This window comes from Danio rerio, chromosome 11, assembly GCF_052040795.2.
Source record: "Danio rerio strain M-AB ecotype USA chromosome 11, GRCz13ab, whole genome shotgun sequence".
In the NCBI taxonomy this organism is placed as follows: Eukaryota; Metazoa; Chordata; class Actinopteri; order Cypriniformes; family Danionidae; genus Danio; species Danio rerio.
Genome location: NC_141031.1, coordinates 14,397,700 through 14,414,544, shown reverse-complemented (window position 1 = coordinate 14,414,544; position 16,845 = coordinate 14,397,700). Strand labels below are relative to the sequence as shown.

Sequence of the window (16,845 nt, the reverse complement as noted above, 5' to 3'; positions counted from 1 at the left end):
TGTTGGAGACCTGTGGGAAAATGGGAGCCAGCGGGTCAGTGCAGGTTCTCAGACAGCTATTTTGTTGTGGTGTTGATGGCTGTTTAGAGTTATGGTCCAGGCAGTGTTGATGTGGTGTTGATGGCTGTGTAGGGAGATGGTCCGGGCTGTGTTGATGTGGTATTGATGGCTGTTTAGGGAGATGGCCCGGGCTGTGTTCAAGTAGTGTTGATGGCTGTGTAGGAAGATGGTCCGGGCTGTGTTGATGTGGTGTTGTTGGCTGTGTAGGGAGATGGCACAGGCTGTGTTGATGTGGTGTTGATGGCTGTGTAGGGAGATGGCACAGGCTGTGTTGATGTGGTATTGATTGCCGTTTAGGGAGATGGTCCGGACTGTGTTAATGTGGTATTGATGGCTGTTTAGGGAGATGGTCAGGGCTGTGTTCAAGTAGTGTTGATGGCTGTGTAGGAAGATGGTCCGGGCTGTGTTGATGGCTGTGTAGGGAGATGGTCCGGGCTGTGTTGATGTGGTATTGATTGCTGTTTAGGGAGATGGTCCGGGCTGTGTTCAAGTAGTGTTGATGGCTGTGTAGGAAGATGGTCCGGGCTGTGTTGATGTGGTGTTGATGGCTGTGTAGGGAGATGGTCCGGGCTGTGTTGATGGCTGTGTAGGAAGATGGTCCGGGCTGTGTTGATGTGGTGTTGATGGCTGTGTAGGGAGATGGTCCAGGCTGTGTTGATGTGGTGTTGATGGCTGTGTAGGGAGATGGTCCAGGCTGTGTTGATGTGGTGTTGATGGCTGTGTAGGGAGATGGTCCGGGCTGTGTTAATGTGGTGTTGATGGCTGTTTAGGGAGATGGTCAGGGCTGTGTTCAAGTAGTGTTGATGGCTGTGTAGGAAGATGGTCCGGGCTGTGTTGATGGCTGTGTAGGGAGATGGTCCGGGCGGGTATGGGGTGTCTGGTCACAATGTGTCAAATCTAAAGTAGAAAATATTCAGCTAGCTTGCAAGATGTTTATTGCTGTCCATGCAGGGGGATGGTGTCTTGTAATTAGTAAAATATTTCAACTCCACCACACCGATGCAGGGTCGTTGGCAGAAAACTGGTTTTGCAGCTTTTTGGCATAGCTCTTCTTAGCCACACCAATCTCTTTTGTCAATGTGTTCCTGGACTGATTGTACAAGATCCTGTCCCCACACCTGTAGGCATCCTCTTTGGCCTGACGAAGCTATCTGAGTTTTGGTGTGTACCATGGCTTATCATTCTTAAATGATAAGTAGTTCCTGCATAACTCACAGAAACTGATGTATGATGTTACGGTCTCTGTGAGCTCGTCCAGGTCTGTGGCTGCAGCTTCAAAAACACTCCAGTCAGTGCATTCAAAAGAGGCTTGTAAGACCTGATATGTGTCGTTGGTCCATCTCTTAACATTTCTTAGTACTGGCTTAGTAGTTTTTGCCTGTAAGTTGGTATAAGATGAACCAGGCAGTGGTCATCTTAAATTGTGTGCTTAAATTTAAATTGTGTATGTTTAGATTTCGATGATATAGATGTATGCTATCTACACTCACAGAAATAAAAATATGTGAGCTGTCACTGGCGTGGTACCTTTTAAAAAGGTACACATTTGTATTTAAAGGGTCCAACTGGTACCTTAAAAGTAAATATTAGTACCTAAAGAATTTAAGAGGAACACTTTTGTACTTTTTAGGTATGTGCCCTTGAGGTATTAATATGGACCTTTTAGGTACAAATGCATATCTTTTTAAAAGGTGACAACTTGCATACCTTTATTTCTGAGTGTACAAATGTTTGTACTTTTATTTTAGTTATGTTTATTCTTTTAATTTTACTTTTCATAATAAATCCTCTTTTCACTTAACAAGTTTACAATGATAGTAAAGCTTGTTAACAATTTTTTATGATTAATGAAGCAATTATAATGCTTTGTTTCATTATTTTACCTTCATTTACAAGTAACAGGGTATTTACAGCTACTGTATATTTCAGTTTGTTCACATCCCGTCCCTTTGTGCTACTTGGCGACATAGTTGCAAACTGCGGTTATACCTAAAAACATGTTCTTAATCCTTTAGTGTGGCAGCGCTTCAACTCACTGCGGTAATGCTCCTTTCTTTTTCCTGTATGTATTGCAAATGGGCATTTAAGTATGAAAATGACAACATGAGTAACATTTCCAGGTACTCATGTGAGAACGGGACCAAAAAAAATGTTATATGCACCTATGGTAATTACATTTCTTAGGCCAAAGTTACTGCTTATTAGTGAGGCCTACTGAAGATGGCTAACTTACAAATTATAGGAAGTGATTTAACTGAGTGATTGATCTCTTTCTCACACAAAAATGGGCACATAAAATACTTAGACAAGCAAATTATGAAGATAGAATTATTTTGTCAGCATCGCTCTAAAAAAACAATCTGTTGGTCCCCAAAACATAATTATTACAAGGTGAGCACACTAATTTGTTTATTTGCCATGATGAAAAAATACCATTATGATTTTACTAGTTTTTTTTCAAGATACTAGTAATCAGCTTAATAAATAATTGTGTTACACTTTATTGTGTTAAAGTGTAAAGGCCTAAATAGGTTAATTTGGTTAACTTGGCAGGTTAAGTGAATTAGGCAAGTCACTGAACAACGGTGGTTTGTTCTGTAGCCAATCTAAAAAAAATAATAATAAAAAATTAAAACTGAGAGGGCTAATAATATTGACCCTTATTAAAACAGATTTCATTCCAGCAAAAATAAAATAAATAAGGTTTCTTCAGAAAAAAAAAAAATATTGTGAAAATGTCCTTACTCTGTTAAACATCTCATAGGAAATAATAATAAAAAAAGAGCACAAAATACACCAAAGGGCTGATGATGGTTAATAATTACATAATAATAAGTGTTTATATGAATTTTACTATACCCTACACTGATATAGCTCAGAACATAATGTTATATGAGCTTAAATTAATAGCAACAACCATTCTAACTTTTATAAATGTCAAAAAAAAAAAATATATATATATATATATATATATTTAAACTCGTTCGAAAGACCCTTGTGAAAATATTTGGCACATACAGGAACATAGTGAAGCTCTATGATTGTTTGGTTTGTCAGACTTGCGGGAACACACAAGAATGATTTTTTCAGATGGGATTTGGAAAATCAGTGATTCTCTTCGAATTTTAATTATTCATTTGTTTGAGACTTTGATTTATATTTAGTTCGCTTCCCAGTTTTATCCCTTGAGTGTCTGAGTAGGGAAAATGCGGTGACCTCCAAATGCTTTTTCGCATGATTGTATAATATATGCAAAAACTATGGTCAGAAATCCTTTAAAGTAAAAGTAAATTACACCCATTTAAGCACAGTTGTGAACACACACAATATTTCAATGTGTTTGGTACATGAATGCTGTATTCCAAACAAAAGTCCTGATCTTAAGATAAGATTGATGATTTTCAGCTTGAGATTTTTTGCTGGCAAGTTCAATTACCACTGGATTAATATTTAAAAGAACAATATTGGAGATGAGAAGATTGTTTGGTGCATCCCACATCTTCCGTCATGCTCAATTATGTTCATTGTCACTCTTCAAGGCTTTAAGGATCAATGCTAGAAGATAACAGATATGCAAAAGACATTTTAAGCCAAGAAGTGACTTAAACACAGAGTGAGCCTCGCTGATTTTTGGCGAAGTATGCGGGAGGCATAACATGAATGCTAATGAAGGTGTCAAGACCTCCTGTGGTAAAGTAAAGAAAGCCTGTGGGTAGATTTACAACACACAAATGTGGAAATGGTGAGGGAAGCCTCTTCATCATACATTTCCTTGGCGCAACTCCAGATTGCTGAATACTGTATTTGTGCGCCTCACAAAGTCATTAAAAATCGGATTGTATGAGTAGTTCACCAGAATATAAAACTAAATAGTTATTTTTTAATCACCCTCACACTGTTTTAGGCCTATATGATTTTTGTTTTACGGAACATGTTTCTGAAGATATTACAATATTATAATTGCCATTTTCCAAGCAATTACACTGAACATAGAGACGACATACAGCTTACTATTATCATAACAGATTTAAAATAGACATACCTACCTTTGATTGCAAGTTGCAGATCGTATAATTTTGCATTTGTTTCTATTTAAAAAAAATATATTTTGTTTTTTGTTTTATTGACTGAATTTTAGAGCCACCAAAGTTAGTCTGGTGCTATTACACTGTAAAACCTGATCAGTTAAGGTTACTCAAACCATTTGAGGAAACCGATTGGATTAAACCGCCTAAATTCACAAACTAGACTTGAGTGCTCTGAACAAAGTAGTGAAGTGTGAAGGCAATGGGGTTTTAATTTTACACCTAAGAGATGGGAGACCACTACAACACCTACACAGGCATCATCTGTCATTGCAATCTCTTCATTTGAGATTGATGATGGTGACTGCTGTAGTTATTACAGTTGTGTTATTATTTGTTATTTATCCTCAGGAAATCACTGAAGGCAACGATATAATGTGGCAATAAGCTCGTAACTGTACTGTGCATTTACACCGTGGACATATTCATCTATGTAAACACATGAAAACAACATTAACATTATACCAGACACTGTGAAAAGGTCATTCCTGGTCACCAGACTTTTCTGAAAGGGTTTTCGAGTGTCATGAAGTGACGTAATGCTGTGGGACTACTATACAGGAGTCATTATTAGGGATTATAGATAGCAAAATTTAGCGTTTTTTTTTTTTTTTTTAAGCAAGACAGTAAATCACAAACGCTATTATAAATATATTACAAGATGTACTTGTTTTATCTCCTGACTTCCGTGTGCAGACAAAGTTTAGTACCCCTTGGTTTAGAGTGTGGTCCTGAAAAATCAGTTTCAAGGGCTATCTAGCCCTTCTCTTCAGCCCTATACTTTCAAGCTAAAGAGAATTTAAGACACCCCTACCCCTTCACATGAACGCGCAAAACTAAGGGAAAGGTCTAAGAGGTAGACTTGGGATTGGGCCTTACTCCATTTAACTTGAAGTAATGAGATATTTAAAAGATTAAGAAAGTGCTGATTGACCATTATTGATGAACAGCTGCTGTTAAAAGCAGAATTCCTAAAGAGAAAGACAAAATTAGTGTTGACTTCCGTAACACTCTCGCGCTCGTGATTTCAAGAGGCGTGGCTTTGAAAAAGTCCTTCCCTGCCGTTCAAAGCTAATATGCTATCCGATTACCATTTTGGCAGATCACCTACAGACCTTTAATATAAACTAATATAAAGCTATTTCATACAGAAAATGATATGTATTAAAATAGAAGTAAAATACCATTCATTACAAGTTGATTTAAACAAAAAACACATTAATTGTATTGCATTTTGTATTTTGTTGTTGTTGTTGTTTATTTATTTATGTTGTTGTTGTTTATTGTTTATTTATTGTTAAGATTATCCCATTCATGTTTCATCATTAAGCATTTCTTTAAAATGGTGTAAAATCTTGTCTCGTCTTGCTCTCATGAACCCAATCTCATGTCTCATCTCAAGGAGTAGGCATCTCGTCACACCCCTAATAGTGACATCTAACAAATGATTATTTTCACTGAATTTTCTAAGGGATTTGTAGACCTCTGGCAGAAAAAAATCAAGCAGGTCAGTAATAAGTGAAGCTGTTGATACTGTTTGAGTTGTTAAATGATTCTCTGCTGAGATTGAGAAATTGATTTCCATTTTTTAAGCTTTGTCATTTTCATTGCATAGATGACATTGTTTGAGATGTCTTTGCTATGACAAATTGACATTACCAAGACAACATAAATTGTCATAGATCTGTCATAAACATGATTGCCATTAGGCCATGGAAATTGTGTCATAAATACTTTTCCGATCACTTTAAGCAGAACAAAAAAAATTTGTATCTTACATGACATAAATTAGCAGATGACAGTTCATTCCTATCATTCATACTTATGACGTGCAGGGCTTGACATTAACTTTTTTGATCACCAGCCACTCTGCTAGTAGTTTTTTCACTGTTACTAGCCACTCGCCATTTTCTCTAGCCACAATTTTGTTGTTGGACAAATATATTTTTTATGCATAAATTTGATTTTGGCATGGGTTGCGGCATTCTACAATTACTTAATTTAGATTTAGTTTTTTCCACTTGCCTCCTCGTTCATTTAACAGTTTTTTGTTTATGAGCTTACTCAATGAGCATGAGCATATGGGTTATGTTTACATAAAAAAAGTGTCGCATTGCAATTAATTTTCTTTTATAGGACTTTTCAGGGCTCAACACAACAAAGGATTTACCTTTATTTCTCTGGCCACATCAAACTAATTATTTCCTTGCCACACAATTTAAATCATGTGTCAAAACAAGCAAAATACTGCTGTTTACATGCACTTTTTATTCAACAAATCCACTGTCATTTAATATGTATATATTCATGCATCTTAAACTATGCACAGTGGTCTGTTCTGGCTCAAGATCCCAGATCACCAGTTAACTATGCATACAACGACATATTAAAGCAATATTATTGTAAAGGATGATTATTAAACTATATTAACAAAAATAATAGCAAGCAATAGAAAGTGGGTAAAAAACATTCTGTGCGTGATAATGATGATGCAGTGCACACGGTTAATGTTAGGCCAATTAATAATCTGTTCAAAGAATGGTTAAAGCGAAAGTGACAACTGCTGCTGCTAACAAAGAATCTCAAGCCATAGAAGAACAGTGGGTGAACGAGCATCGCACTAGTTTCGTTCCCAGGCACGTTTCTTCGAGTGAGGAAACGGCACAGGAGCTTTAAAACACTCGCACACATCAAATCATCTATGCGCGCGACACTAAAGCCCTCGTCAGTAAGTTAGGGAAATCATGTCTCATCGTGCCCATGGTCCTTTCATTTGTTATTTACCTGCTTTCTTTTGAAAGTGCGAAAAGCTGTTTTTGTCATAATGCTTCTTGATTCTAAGATCACATTTGTACGCATATAGACAAACGTTTATAGACTAACAGTCTAATCTGTAGTGACGATGAGCCTGCACTGGTATTTTAAAAATGAGTTTCAGCCAGCCAAAGTGGCTAGTGGGAGTGAATGTCTAACCAGCCACAACCGAAGTCTTTCCGCATTCAGTGGGTTGGCAGTTGTTAATGTAAAACCCTGATGACTTGTCATAACATAATTACAAAGGTGTGATGACAGTCTTATGAACATCTTCTTCAAGTAAAGTGTTACCCTTGACTGATTTGTAGACAAACTCTTCAAAATATCCAGCTTTACTTCAACAACGGCCAGCCTGCTGCAAATTGAACAGCTCCACAGCAGGGGTCTAAACACGTCTTAGTCCCATTTATGAAGCATTTTGGGAATTATCCACACCACTGAAGACATGAGGGCAACGTCTGCTGAAGGCCCTGTAATAACGTATTGTATTATGCTACTAGTCAGTCAGCCATGCAGTCTGCTCAAATACAGTGCAAAACGCTTTTTAAGAAAAACACCTGGAAGCAGGTTGGCTGAACAAAGCGTGACGAAGCATCTTGGGAAAAGTCCCATAAACGTCTGTCTCTGGGAAAGTTACAGACTGGAGGTGACATTTCAAAGATTCTTTGAAGGTTGTCATTCAGCAAAAATGAGAGAATACAGATATACATTTCTAAATGAAACCCCATCAAATGCTAGCCGGTGAAAAGTACGCAACCTCCACAAATCTGCTTACGACCACTAGATTTGATGAATCAAGATAAATGTGCCAATGTATGGTCGTATTTTATTGTTGTTGACAACCGGGATAAATAATGCATTCCCATCAGGAGGAATCTCGGGTAAAACAAGTAGAATTTTTTATTTGTTTATGTGTGTGGTAGATTTCTTTGTGTGTATGTGTATGTGTGTGTGTGTGGGAGAAAAGTGAGGGGTGTGAGAAAAAAAGCGAAAGATAAGCACAGCTATGCACATCTCTGTAATAAGCTTCGATCAGTCTAGAGCAAAGTTTGTTCTTGTTGTGCTAATAAATGCAATATGGCAAGTTAAAAAAAAATAATATGAAGACCAAACAGGAATGAATAAAGTAGTTCTATCGCACAAATTTTGGCAATTTATAAAGATTAAAACCACATATACATATGATGACGCACATACAGGGTATTGGCTTCCCCAAAACATAATAAGATGATGTACAATGATGTATATGATACCTGTCCAACTGCTTGGTAATGCAAATTTCTAATTAGCCAATCACATGGCAGCAATAAATTGCATGTAGACATGGTCAAGATGATCTGCTGCAGTTCAAACAGAGCATCAGAAGGGGGAAGAAATGTGATTTAAGTGACTTTTAATGTGGTATGGTCTGACGGGCTAGTTTGAGTATTTCAAAAACTGTTGATCTTCTGGGATTTTCATGCACAAACATCTCTAGAGTTTACAGAAAATTGTCCAATAAAGAGAAAATATCCAGTGAGCGGCAGTTCTGCGGGTGCAAATGCCTTGTTGATGCCAGAGGTCAGAGAAGAATGGCCAGACTGGTTCCAGCTCATAGAAAGGCAACAGTAACTCAAATAACCACTCGCTACAACTAAGGTATGCAAAGGTGCATTTCTGAATGCACAATCCTGTACGTCCAACCTTGAGACGGATGGACTACAGCAGCAGAAGACCACACCGGTTGGCACTCCTGTCAGCTAAGAACAGGAAACTGAAACTGTAATTCGTACAGGCTCACCAAAATTGTACAATAGAAGATTGGAAAAATCTAATAAAGCACCTTTGGGATGTGGTGGAATGGGAGATTCGCATCATGAAAGTGCAGCCGACAAATCTGCAGGTACTGCGTAATGCTATCATGTCAATAGGGACCAAAATCTCTGAGGAATATTTCCAGGACCTTGTTGAATCTATTCCATGAAGGATTAAGGCAGTTGTGAAGACAAAAGGGGGTCCAACCCTGTACTACTATGGTGTACTTAAAGTGGCTTGTGAGTGTATATGATACACAGTTTATTTTTTATTTACATTTAAACAAAAAGTGGCATGTCCAAATTGCATATGCTTGATTGACATTTATAATAATATTGACCTCAAAAATAGTTTTTAAAACATTAAAAAATGCTTTTATTCTAGTCAAAATAAAACAGATAAAACTTCCTCCAGAAGAAAAAAAATATTGTAGGAAATACTGTAAAAAATGCCTTGCTCTGTTAAACACCATTTGAAAGATATTTGAAAAAAAAAAAATAAATCTAATAAATAAATAAATAAATAAATCACAAAAGGGCTAATAATTTTCACTTCAATATATAATCAAACATTTCAAAGAGGGCAAAGTGGGAAAAAAAATGCTGATTACAAATAAAGAAAATAAATTATAGCTTATAATCACTCAATTACTTTACAATGAGTTTGTATTTGTTGACATTAGTTCGTTTGGTTTCAAATTGGTCACTTAATACCTTCGCCAGTTAGAATGCCTCCTTACCAACAAGCACACTGGGGTTTTGGGAGCAATAAACACTCTGGAATTAAACTCCACTGAGTCATGAAATGTAGTTTGTGTGCTGCGTACTTAGAGGAAAGTATTATTCTTTGTTGTGGGCAATCAGGGCCGCCTAATTATCTCCCGCTCAATCACGAGAATTGATTTACGGGATACTGGCTCCACTCCTAGAATTACACTAATGGCACAGGCTACTCCGACACATGGCCATAAATCGTGTGTTCTGGCTTCTCGGGTCACATAACGCGGCGGTTGCGAATGACAGGGAGAGACGCAAGGAGGTGGGTAACATGAATGCTCTGCCAGCTCACTGCAGAGTCTCCTGGCATCACGACACCCCTGAGGGAATGAGGCGGAATGAATAGAAAATTTAAGGCCGTAATTCTGCCAAATGTCCAAGAGGTCTCTCTCCTAAAGGCTTTGAGCTTTTTTCTTTAATCTTACCTTGGACAAAAGCTGATTTGAATGATTCTACAACCACATTTCTTCGATTACTAGTCCTTTCATATAAATGTTTACCAAAAGGTTTTTTTTTGTCAGAAATTGACAGTTTTTCATGTTAGAATTATGCAAAATGCACCAAGAGAATGGAAAAGGGCCTAGTGATGCCCCCAAAATGATTTTTTCTTTACTTTAGCACAATACTGTGACTTTCATCTGTGATTTCAGCCATCTTAAAAACATAAAAGGTGTTGAAAATGAGCAGTCTTTCATGTTACATTTCTAAATTAATAATTAAAACATTTTAATTAATAATAGCAGTACAAAAATGAAAGTATAATGTTTTCAAAAGGACATCAAAAATAGCAGGGAAATTTACATAAGAAATAATGTGTTTCAAACCTACTATTCAAAGATTCATTGCAAATGGTTGGTGGCAAATACTTCACTTGAATAAGTATACGCTGATAGAAAGATACCAAACAAAACAGAAAATACATCAAGTGTTGTGTTATCAGAATTATTAATAATGTTTTCCCAGCTTTGAGCTCAGAACATCAACACTGGACTACTGATGAACGAGACTTTAACAGACTAATGCTGAGCACAGACAACAGAGAGAGAATTCAATTCAGATATGCTTCTAACTCTTTATGTCTGTTTCATTTCATTATTATAAAATATGTTAAATTTATGCAAAGTTCCATAAAGTAGAAATACTGATGACTGTATAGAATAGACATCAACATAGAGTATTATTACTTTTGTTTAATGTCATTTTTATTAAACCTCTACTTGGAGGTCAATATGTTTAACTGACTACTGAAGACAAAAACCGAAAGCCAATTCCAATAATGTGGAGTATTATTGTTGTGTAAAATATACTGTACACATTTGAGATTAAAAATAGAAGACATACAATTTCCTAAATATCAAGTTCTCTACTATTTGAACTTGTTCTAAGAGGAGCATATTAAAGCATATTTTATGTGTTATATACAGTATATTCTCAAACACGGTATTTAAACCTTGATATTTTAAATTGAATACTGGTCAAAATTAGAGAACATTTTCTCAGCATTTCCACAAAGCTGAATTTCCATGACCTACAGTATTATGAATAGAAAAACAGGCAGCTGTTGTGTTGAGCAGTCCCTCCAGAATTTTGTTATTCTGTGAATGCTAAATTTAACACAACATTTAGAAGAGCTTGCCAGTTTTTTATTGATGCACATTTCCTGCTAAATCTGGCCACACTGAAAAAATGTCCATAAACTAACAATTTTCTGTATTTTGTGATTCATATTTTATGCTTTTGAATTACAGTATGGGATTTTGATAATTCTTCCAACAACTTTTGATGTTGAGCAGTTTGAAAAGTTGACATTTTTTACTAGTTTAAAGTGATATATTTTCTGGGTAGGTGCTGTAAATTACACTACACTGTACATAAACGTGGTACTGAACTGAAATTATTTTTTCTGTTGTTTAAAGGGTACCTACGATGAAAATAAACTTTTGGACGCTGTTAGAACAGGACTGTTTATAGTGTGCCCACAGTCACATTGGAGTGATAGAAACACAACAAGTCTCTATTTTTAAAATGTACAGTTGTTAAAATAGGACCCAAATCCCAGTGAGGAGGACCACAACCTGACCTAGGAGTGCAATTTCCCCCAGCCACTGAATTGATTGACAGGCGCCATGTCTCCATAATAATATGTATACACATGTCCACAGAACATTTTTTGAAAAGAAACTGCAGGGATAAAATTTTTAAAAACTCTCTGTGAACAGCTGCACCTCAGTAATTATTTTTTTAAAGTTTAAAACATACTGCATACTTGTAATAAAGAGAGCAAAATTGCTATAATTACTGCTATAATTACCAGAGCCGCATGGTGTCAGTAAACACGTATATGTGTGTTTGTGTGTGTGTGTGTGTGTGTGTGTATTGTATTATATGAGACTCATCAAGGTGCATCAAATAAACTTGGTATTTTTGACTCGTGGCCTTATTTCAGCTTCATCTGTTTCTGTTTCTATCACTGACTGCTGTTTATCTGATGTACCGCAGGAGAAACAGACATACAGGTCTGAGCGGTGGGCAGGGAGAAGCAGCTCGAATAGATTTAAAGCCACAGTCTACAAAAACCACTAGATTGTGATCAGACATCAAAATGGGCAGATTCTACTTTATATAATAAATAATCTGATAAGTATTTTGAGCTGAAACTTTAGAGAAATATGTTAACTTAACCAAAGTGTTAACTTACATCTTTTAACATGGGTAAACTAGTTGTCCTTTAAAATTGATTTCACATCCTTCTCTGATAAATTTTGTAAGGCTCACATTCACCCTTATACTGTACATCTAAAGAAAAGTATTAATTTGAATTACTTACTTATTAGTAAAAATATATTATGAAATGATTATCACACAACAAAATAAGTAAATAAGTCCACTGATTAAAAAAATATTTCTAGCGTCCTGATCTAAACCTGGCTGAGAATCTCTGTTAATTCTTAGGAAACACAATTAAAAACTGCTCTCTAATCATCTTTTATATTGATAAAAATTGCTCCTATATATAGTTACTTTACCAGGTCAGGGAACTCAATTTTGTGGAATGTCTTTAATAAAACCCAAAAAGTACTCCAAAAGTAACTCCAAAGATGCTATGAGCCAGCCAGAGAGCAAGAGACGTGGTAAGAATAAATGGGTTTTTAGCTGTCTGAGTGATCTCTAAACCCTCTTTTCTTTGAGTGTGCGCTAGTCTTTAGGTCAGATGGGATTATAAGATTAGATGAGTAGTAGTTAATTGCCACAGTGCTGTGTAATTAACACAGGGGTCAAAAAAACCTGACCTTTTCAGAACGACTTTTGAACTAATCAATCGATGTCTTTGGAATAACTGACTGAAACTTAACTTTCAGTTGTGTGACAGTTAGATGAGTTGACTTTAATGCAGTCTAACTTGTCAGATACTTTTAGCCAAAACTGGTGTAGTATAAAATAATACAACACCATGGTTTTGATGCAACTATACAAATTTACGGTTGAGCAAAACAGAACCCACAGTTCTCATAAACTATCTTCTCTCTCAAAGGATCACAGATTTAGTTTTTTTGCCTAGCATTTTAATGTAGTTAATATAGAACTACTGGTGTATTTCTAAAATTTTAAATGTTATTCTTATCACCATTCAAAACACTGAGGACAAAGATATATAATTAATAAGTATATATAATTATATAATTTAAAGTTTCATCTAGTCTTTAAAGTCACAATCTTTCAGAAACCAATCTAAAAATCTGATATAATGCAGTTCTTCTGATTGTTTGAAAAATGTAATGCATGTTTTCATGATTCTTTAATATGCTCCGAATCTCAAGGAACTTAAATATACTTGTGAAGTTTCTTGAATTAGATGGAATGATGCCCAGTGCAAAAGTAATGCGTCATTATTTTCTTTTCTTTCATTATTTTTTTACATTATTTTCTGAAGTCTCTACTTATTTCAGAGTAGACTTTGGTCTTTATGATGCACTTTATATTGTTTTCTATTTTTAAAGGTGCAGTAGGTGATTGTCTTCAGAAACATTTATTGTTGTGCTGGTTGAAAGTCTCTTCACAGTCCAATAGTAATGGTTACAGTAAATTATCTAAACATGTTAATATGTATTTTTATATTCTGGGTAAAGCATAAAACTAAAAAATGTTCGTCCAATTAAATATTGTCGGAACGACATCTCCCATAAGTCCGATAAGTAGCTCAGACTGTCAGTCAGCAAATGTAGATTCGGACTTCTACGCATCTGTTCAAGCACATCCGCCATTCACGGGTGCCCGTCTGCATAAGCGCCATGTGGTCAAGAGACAGACCAGGAAAGATCAAATGCTGAATTGAAACTTTTAAAAACCTGAATCAATGACACCATGGCTGAAGTATTACTGTTAGACAGGTAATGTTTTGTTTTAAAACTATTTTAGTGAGGCTAAGCTTATATTAGATTGTGTTCTGTTGTGAATGACTTGTATACACAGACATGTTGTTCAGCCATTGAAATCTCCCAGTGAAAGATTGATGTGATTATACTTTTAGTTTCATAAGGTCCTCTTACAGCATCGATAATGTATTTATATTTATATTTAGTTTAACAACAAAACATCAATAAATAGCGCTGTTCCACCTAACCTGCTTTATTGAGCTGAAGTTACTTTTATATTCACATTGGTCCATTTTTGAACAATGACAGCCTTCCTATACTGTTACCATGCTACTCTGAATATTCGCTCTGAAATAGCATGTAAGTATGGCTAAGTAATAAATGTAATTCCTGCACGCAGACGCTGCTGGCTAAACACTAACTGGCGAATGACATGAACTAGTGGGTTGTCTGTCTGTTGTTGTGATGCGGTGCGCGCGCTCGCGATTTCAGATTTGCAGATCACCTACTGCACCTTTAAGTCCAAACACAATTTTTTTTGTTTTGTTATTTTTCGTACTGTTTATATGGTACAGTACACATTTTTGTTTTGTAAAATACTGAAAAACTTTGGTCTAAAATAAATGAATTACTGTAAAACTAAAATGTTGCTGTTGAATGTTTTTCTTAAAAGCAACTAAATAAACAGTAAATTTGAAAACATACAAAAAATTAAACAATGGCTGTTTCTTAATATGCGTTCTTGTCTGTACTTGCGTTCTTGTGTCCTCGTGAAACGTCATCAACTGTCACCAAAGTACTGTTCCAATTCAAAGTTCACATCTTGCCAAGTACAGATAAAATTCCAGGATGTGTACTTGCTCAGCCCCTTTGGCCAAGGATGCATGGGGAGGTGACTTGTGCGAACTTGCGAAGCTCAGGCATCCCAGAATGCATTGCAACTAAACCAGCAAACATTAATGGTGGAGGAGAAAATCCGTGTTTTAAAAAGACTCCTTTATGGTGGAGTTTTAACAAATTTTCAGGTAAGAATGGAGTTAATTTAAACTCGAATCGGCAGTTTATTTGCCAAGTTAGCACATCTTTAACAATGTGCCTCAGCTTATGCGGACTCCGACTCCCAGCCTGCCAGCGGGAGCACCCGACTTGTGTCCGTGCTTCCTCGGGAGTTCGTTCTTCCAAGTCTAACCTTGGCAAGTCTGAAATTCCAAGGACGTAAGTCCGAACTTTGTGTACTTGATATTGAGAAACAGCCAATTTCAGCTACTTAATTTTATTAGAGGTTCTAAACATGAAAACTTGCATGTATAATTATAGTAATCAAGTACTGGATTTATTTAAAATCTTAATTTAAAAAAAAAAATACTCGAAACCTCAACTTAAAAAAAAAATGGAGTGGAAAAATGCCTCTGATTGAAGAGGAAAATTTGGCTAACATAATAAAGTTGTCTGAATTTCAATTTTTTAGATGTTGTCGTAACTTAAATATATTTAGGCATACTGTTTGTTTGTTTGTTTGTTTGTTTGTTTGTTTTTTGTTTGGTCTAAACAATATTTTTTAGAGTGTGTATAGAATGCTCAAAATAAGCTTTTATTTAAGTTTTGAAAAGATTGTTTGGCTTTTATGTATTTTTTATTATAAAAAAAATATTCAGTCATTTTTTTATGTGTATAAAATATATATTTATATTTTTTTACAAAAATCTTACTTACAAGTAGATGTTGAATGGGCACTGCAGAAAAAAAAAATTACTTCCCAAGCGTGAAGGCAATAAATACTTCAAATGAAGTCATAAGCAAATAGTTCTCATGTGCTATGACTGCTGTGTAAATTTATTTGACAGATTTCCTGTGCTGTTTAATGAGGTTAAGAGCAATTTATCAGCAGGACACTACACTTTGCTGTGATCTTCTCATTTGAAAGTGATGTAAGTGTTTCCAAGTAACGAGTGTTTTCCTTATGCAAAACAGCACAACAGCATGTAAACAAATAAGTGCCCTATAGGTTTCAAAAACTATAAAAATCAAACCACTTAAAGCCATTAATCTGGCAAAAGTCAACCTGGTAGACTGGAAACACTATGTTCCCAACGATTTTAATTATGTGGTCAGATGAGATTTAGCCAATATTGTGCCTCATACAAACCAATGCGTCTTGATTATACTGTCAGCTCCTAATCATAGTTAAATGTAGTGTATACTGAATTTAATTGTAATTAACAGGCATGCAAAAACCTTAATCACATTTCAGTGACCACAAAAGCCAAATGCATCAAATCCATCTATATAAATAAGTTTTGCATTTGAAAATAGCATTTTAAAACATTAGCCAGTAGCACACTCACAGCATGTCAACCTGAGTTCATCATGTGTGCAGTAATTGGGCTATGTGAAAAATGCTGGCACAAATTATCTACAATTATTTGCAAATAATTAATAAATATTAAAAAATAATAATAATGGAATTGTCAGCATGAAAGAACTAAAACCAAGGTGTAAAGTACAAAGTGTGCATAACCAATGTACATCAACACTACATTAATGGTTTTCTAATCTGTCCAGGACATTGAAAGATATTCAAGAAAGCTGCATTTTTGACAATACTTTCACAAAGTGCTGGGCAACAGGGCCAAAATTGATTCCACAATATACAGTATTTCTTAATTTCAGTCAACATTCTTAAAGCCTTACTGCCAAGAATGATCAACATGGAGACAAAAGTCAGAAAATCTGATTTGCCAAGTATATGAAGCCTCCTAAGATAATGTTTTTTAATCGACACAAATAAGTGATATAAACATAAATAAATAAAAAACAAATATGAATGGCTTGCCATTCACATACCCCTAGCTTTAGTGTTGTTTAGTGTTTAGTGTTATCTTCTGCCTCAAAAAAATAAATAAATAAAATAAAAAAGATAACATGCTTGCTTTTTGAGCACCG

The 16,845-nt window shown here is 35.5% G+C and overlaps 1 protein-coding gene and 1 long non-coding RNA gene across 2 annotated transcripts in view; one reads left to right on the top strand and one right to left on the bottom strand.

The window, feature by feature from the left end:
• Positions 1 to 16,845, top strand: part of LOC147834759 (uncharacterized) — a 436,363-nt gene that overhangs the window by 184,593 nt on the left and 234,925 nt on the right. The window lies entirely within an intron of this gene.
• Positions 1 to 16,845, bottom strand: part of wdr18 (WD repeat domain 18) — a 156,020-nt gene that overhangs the window by 44,072 nt on the left and 95,103 nt on the right.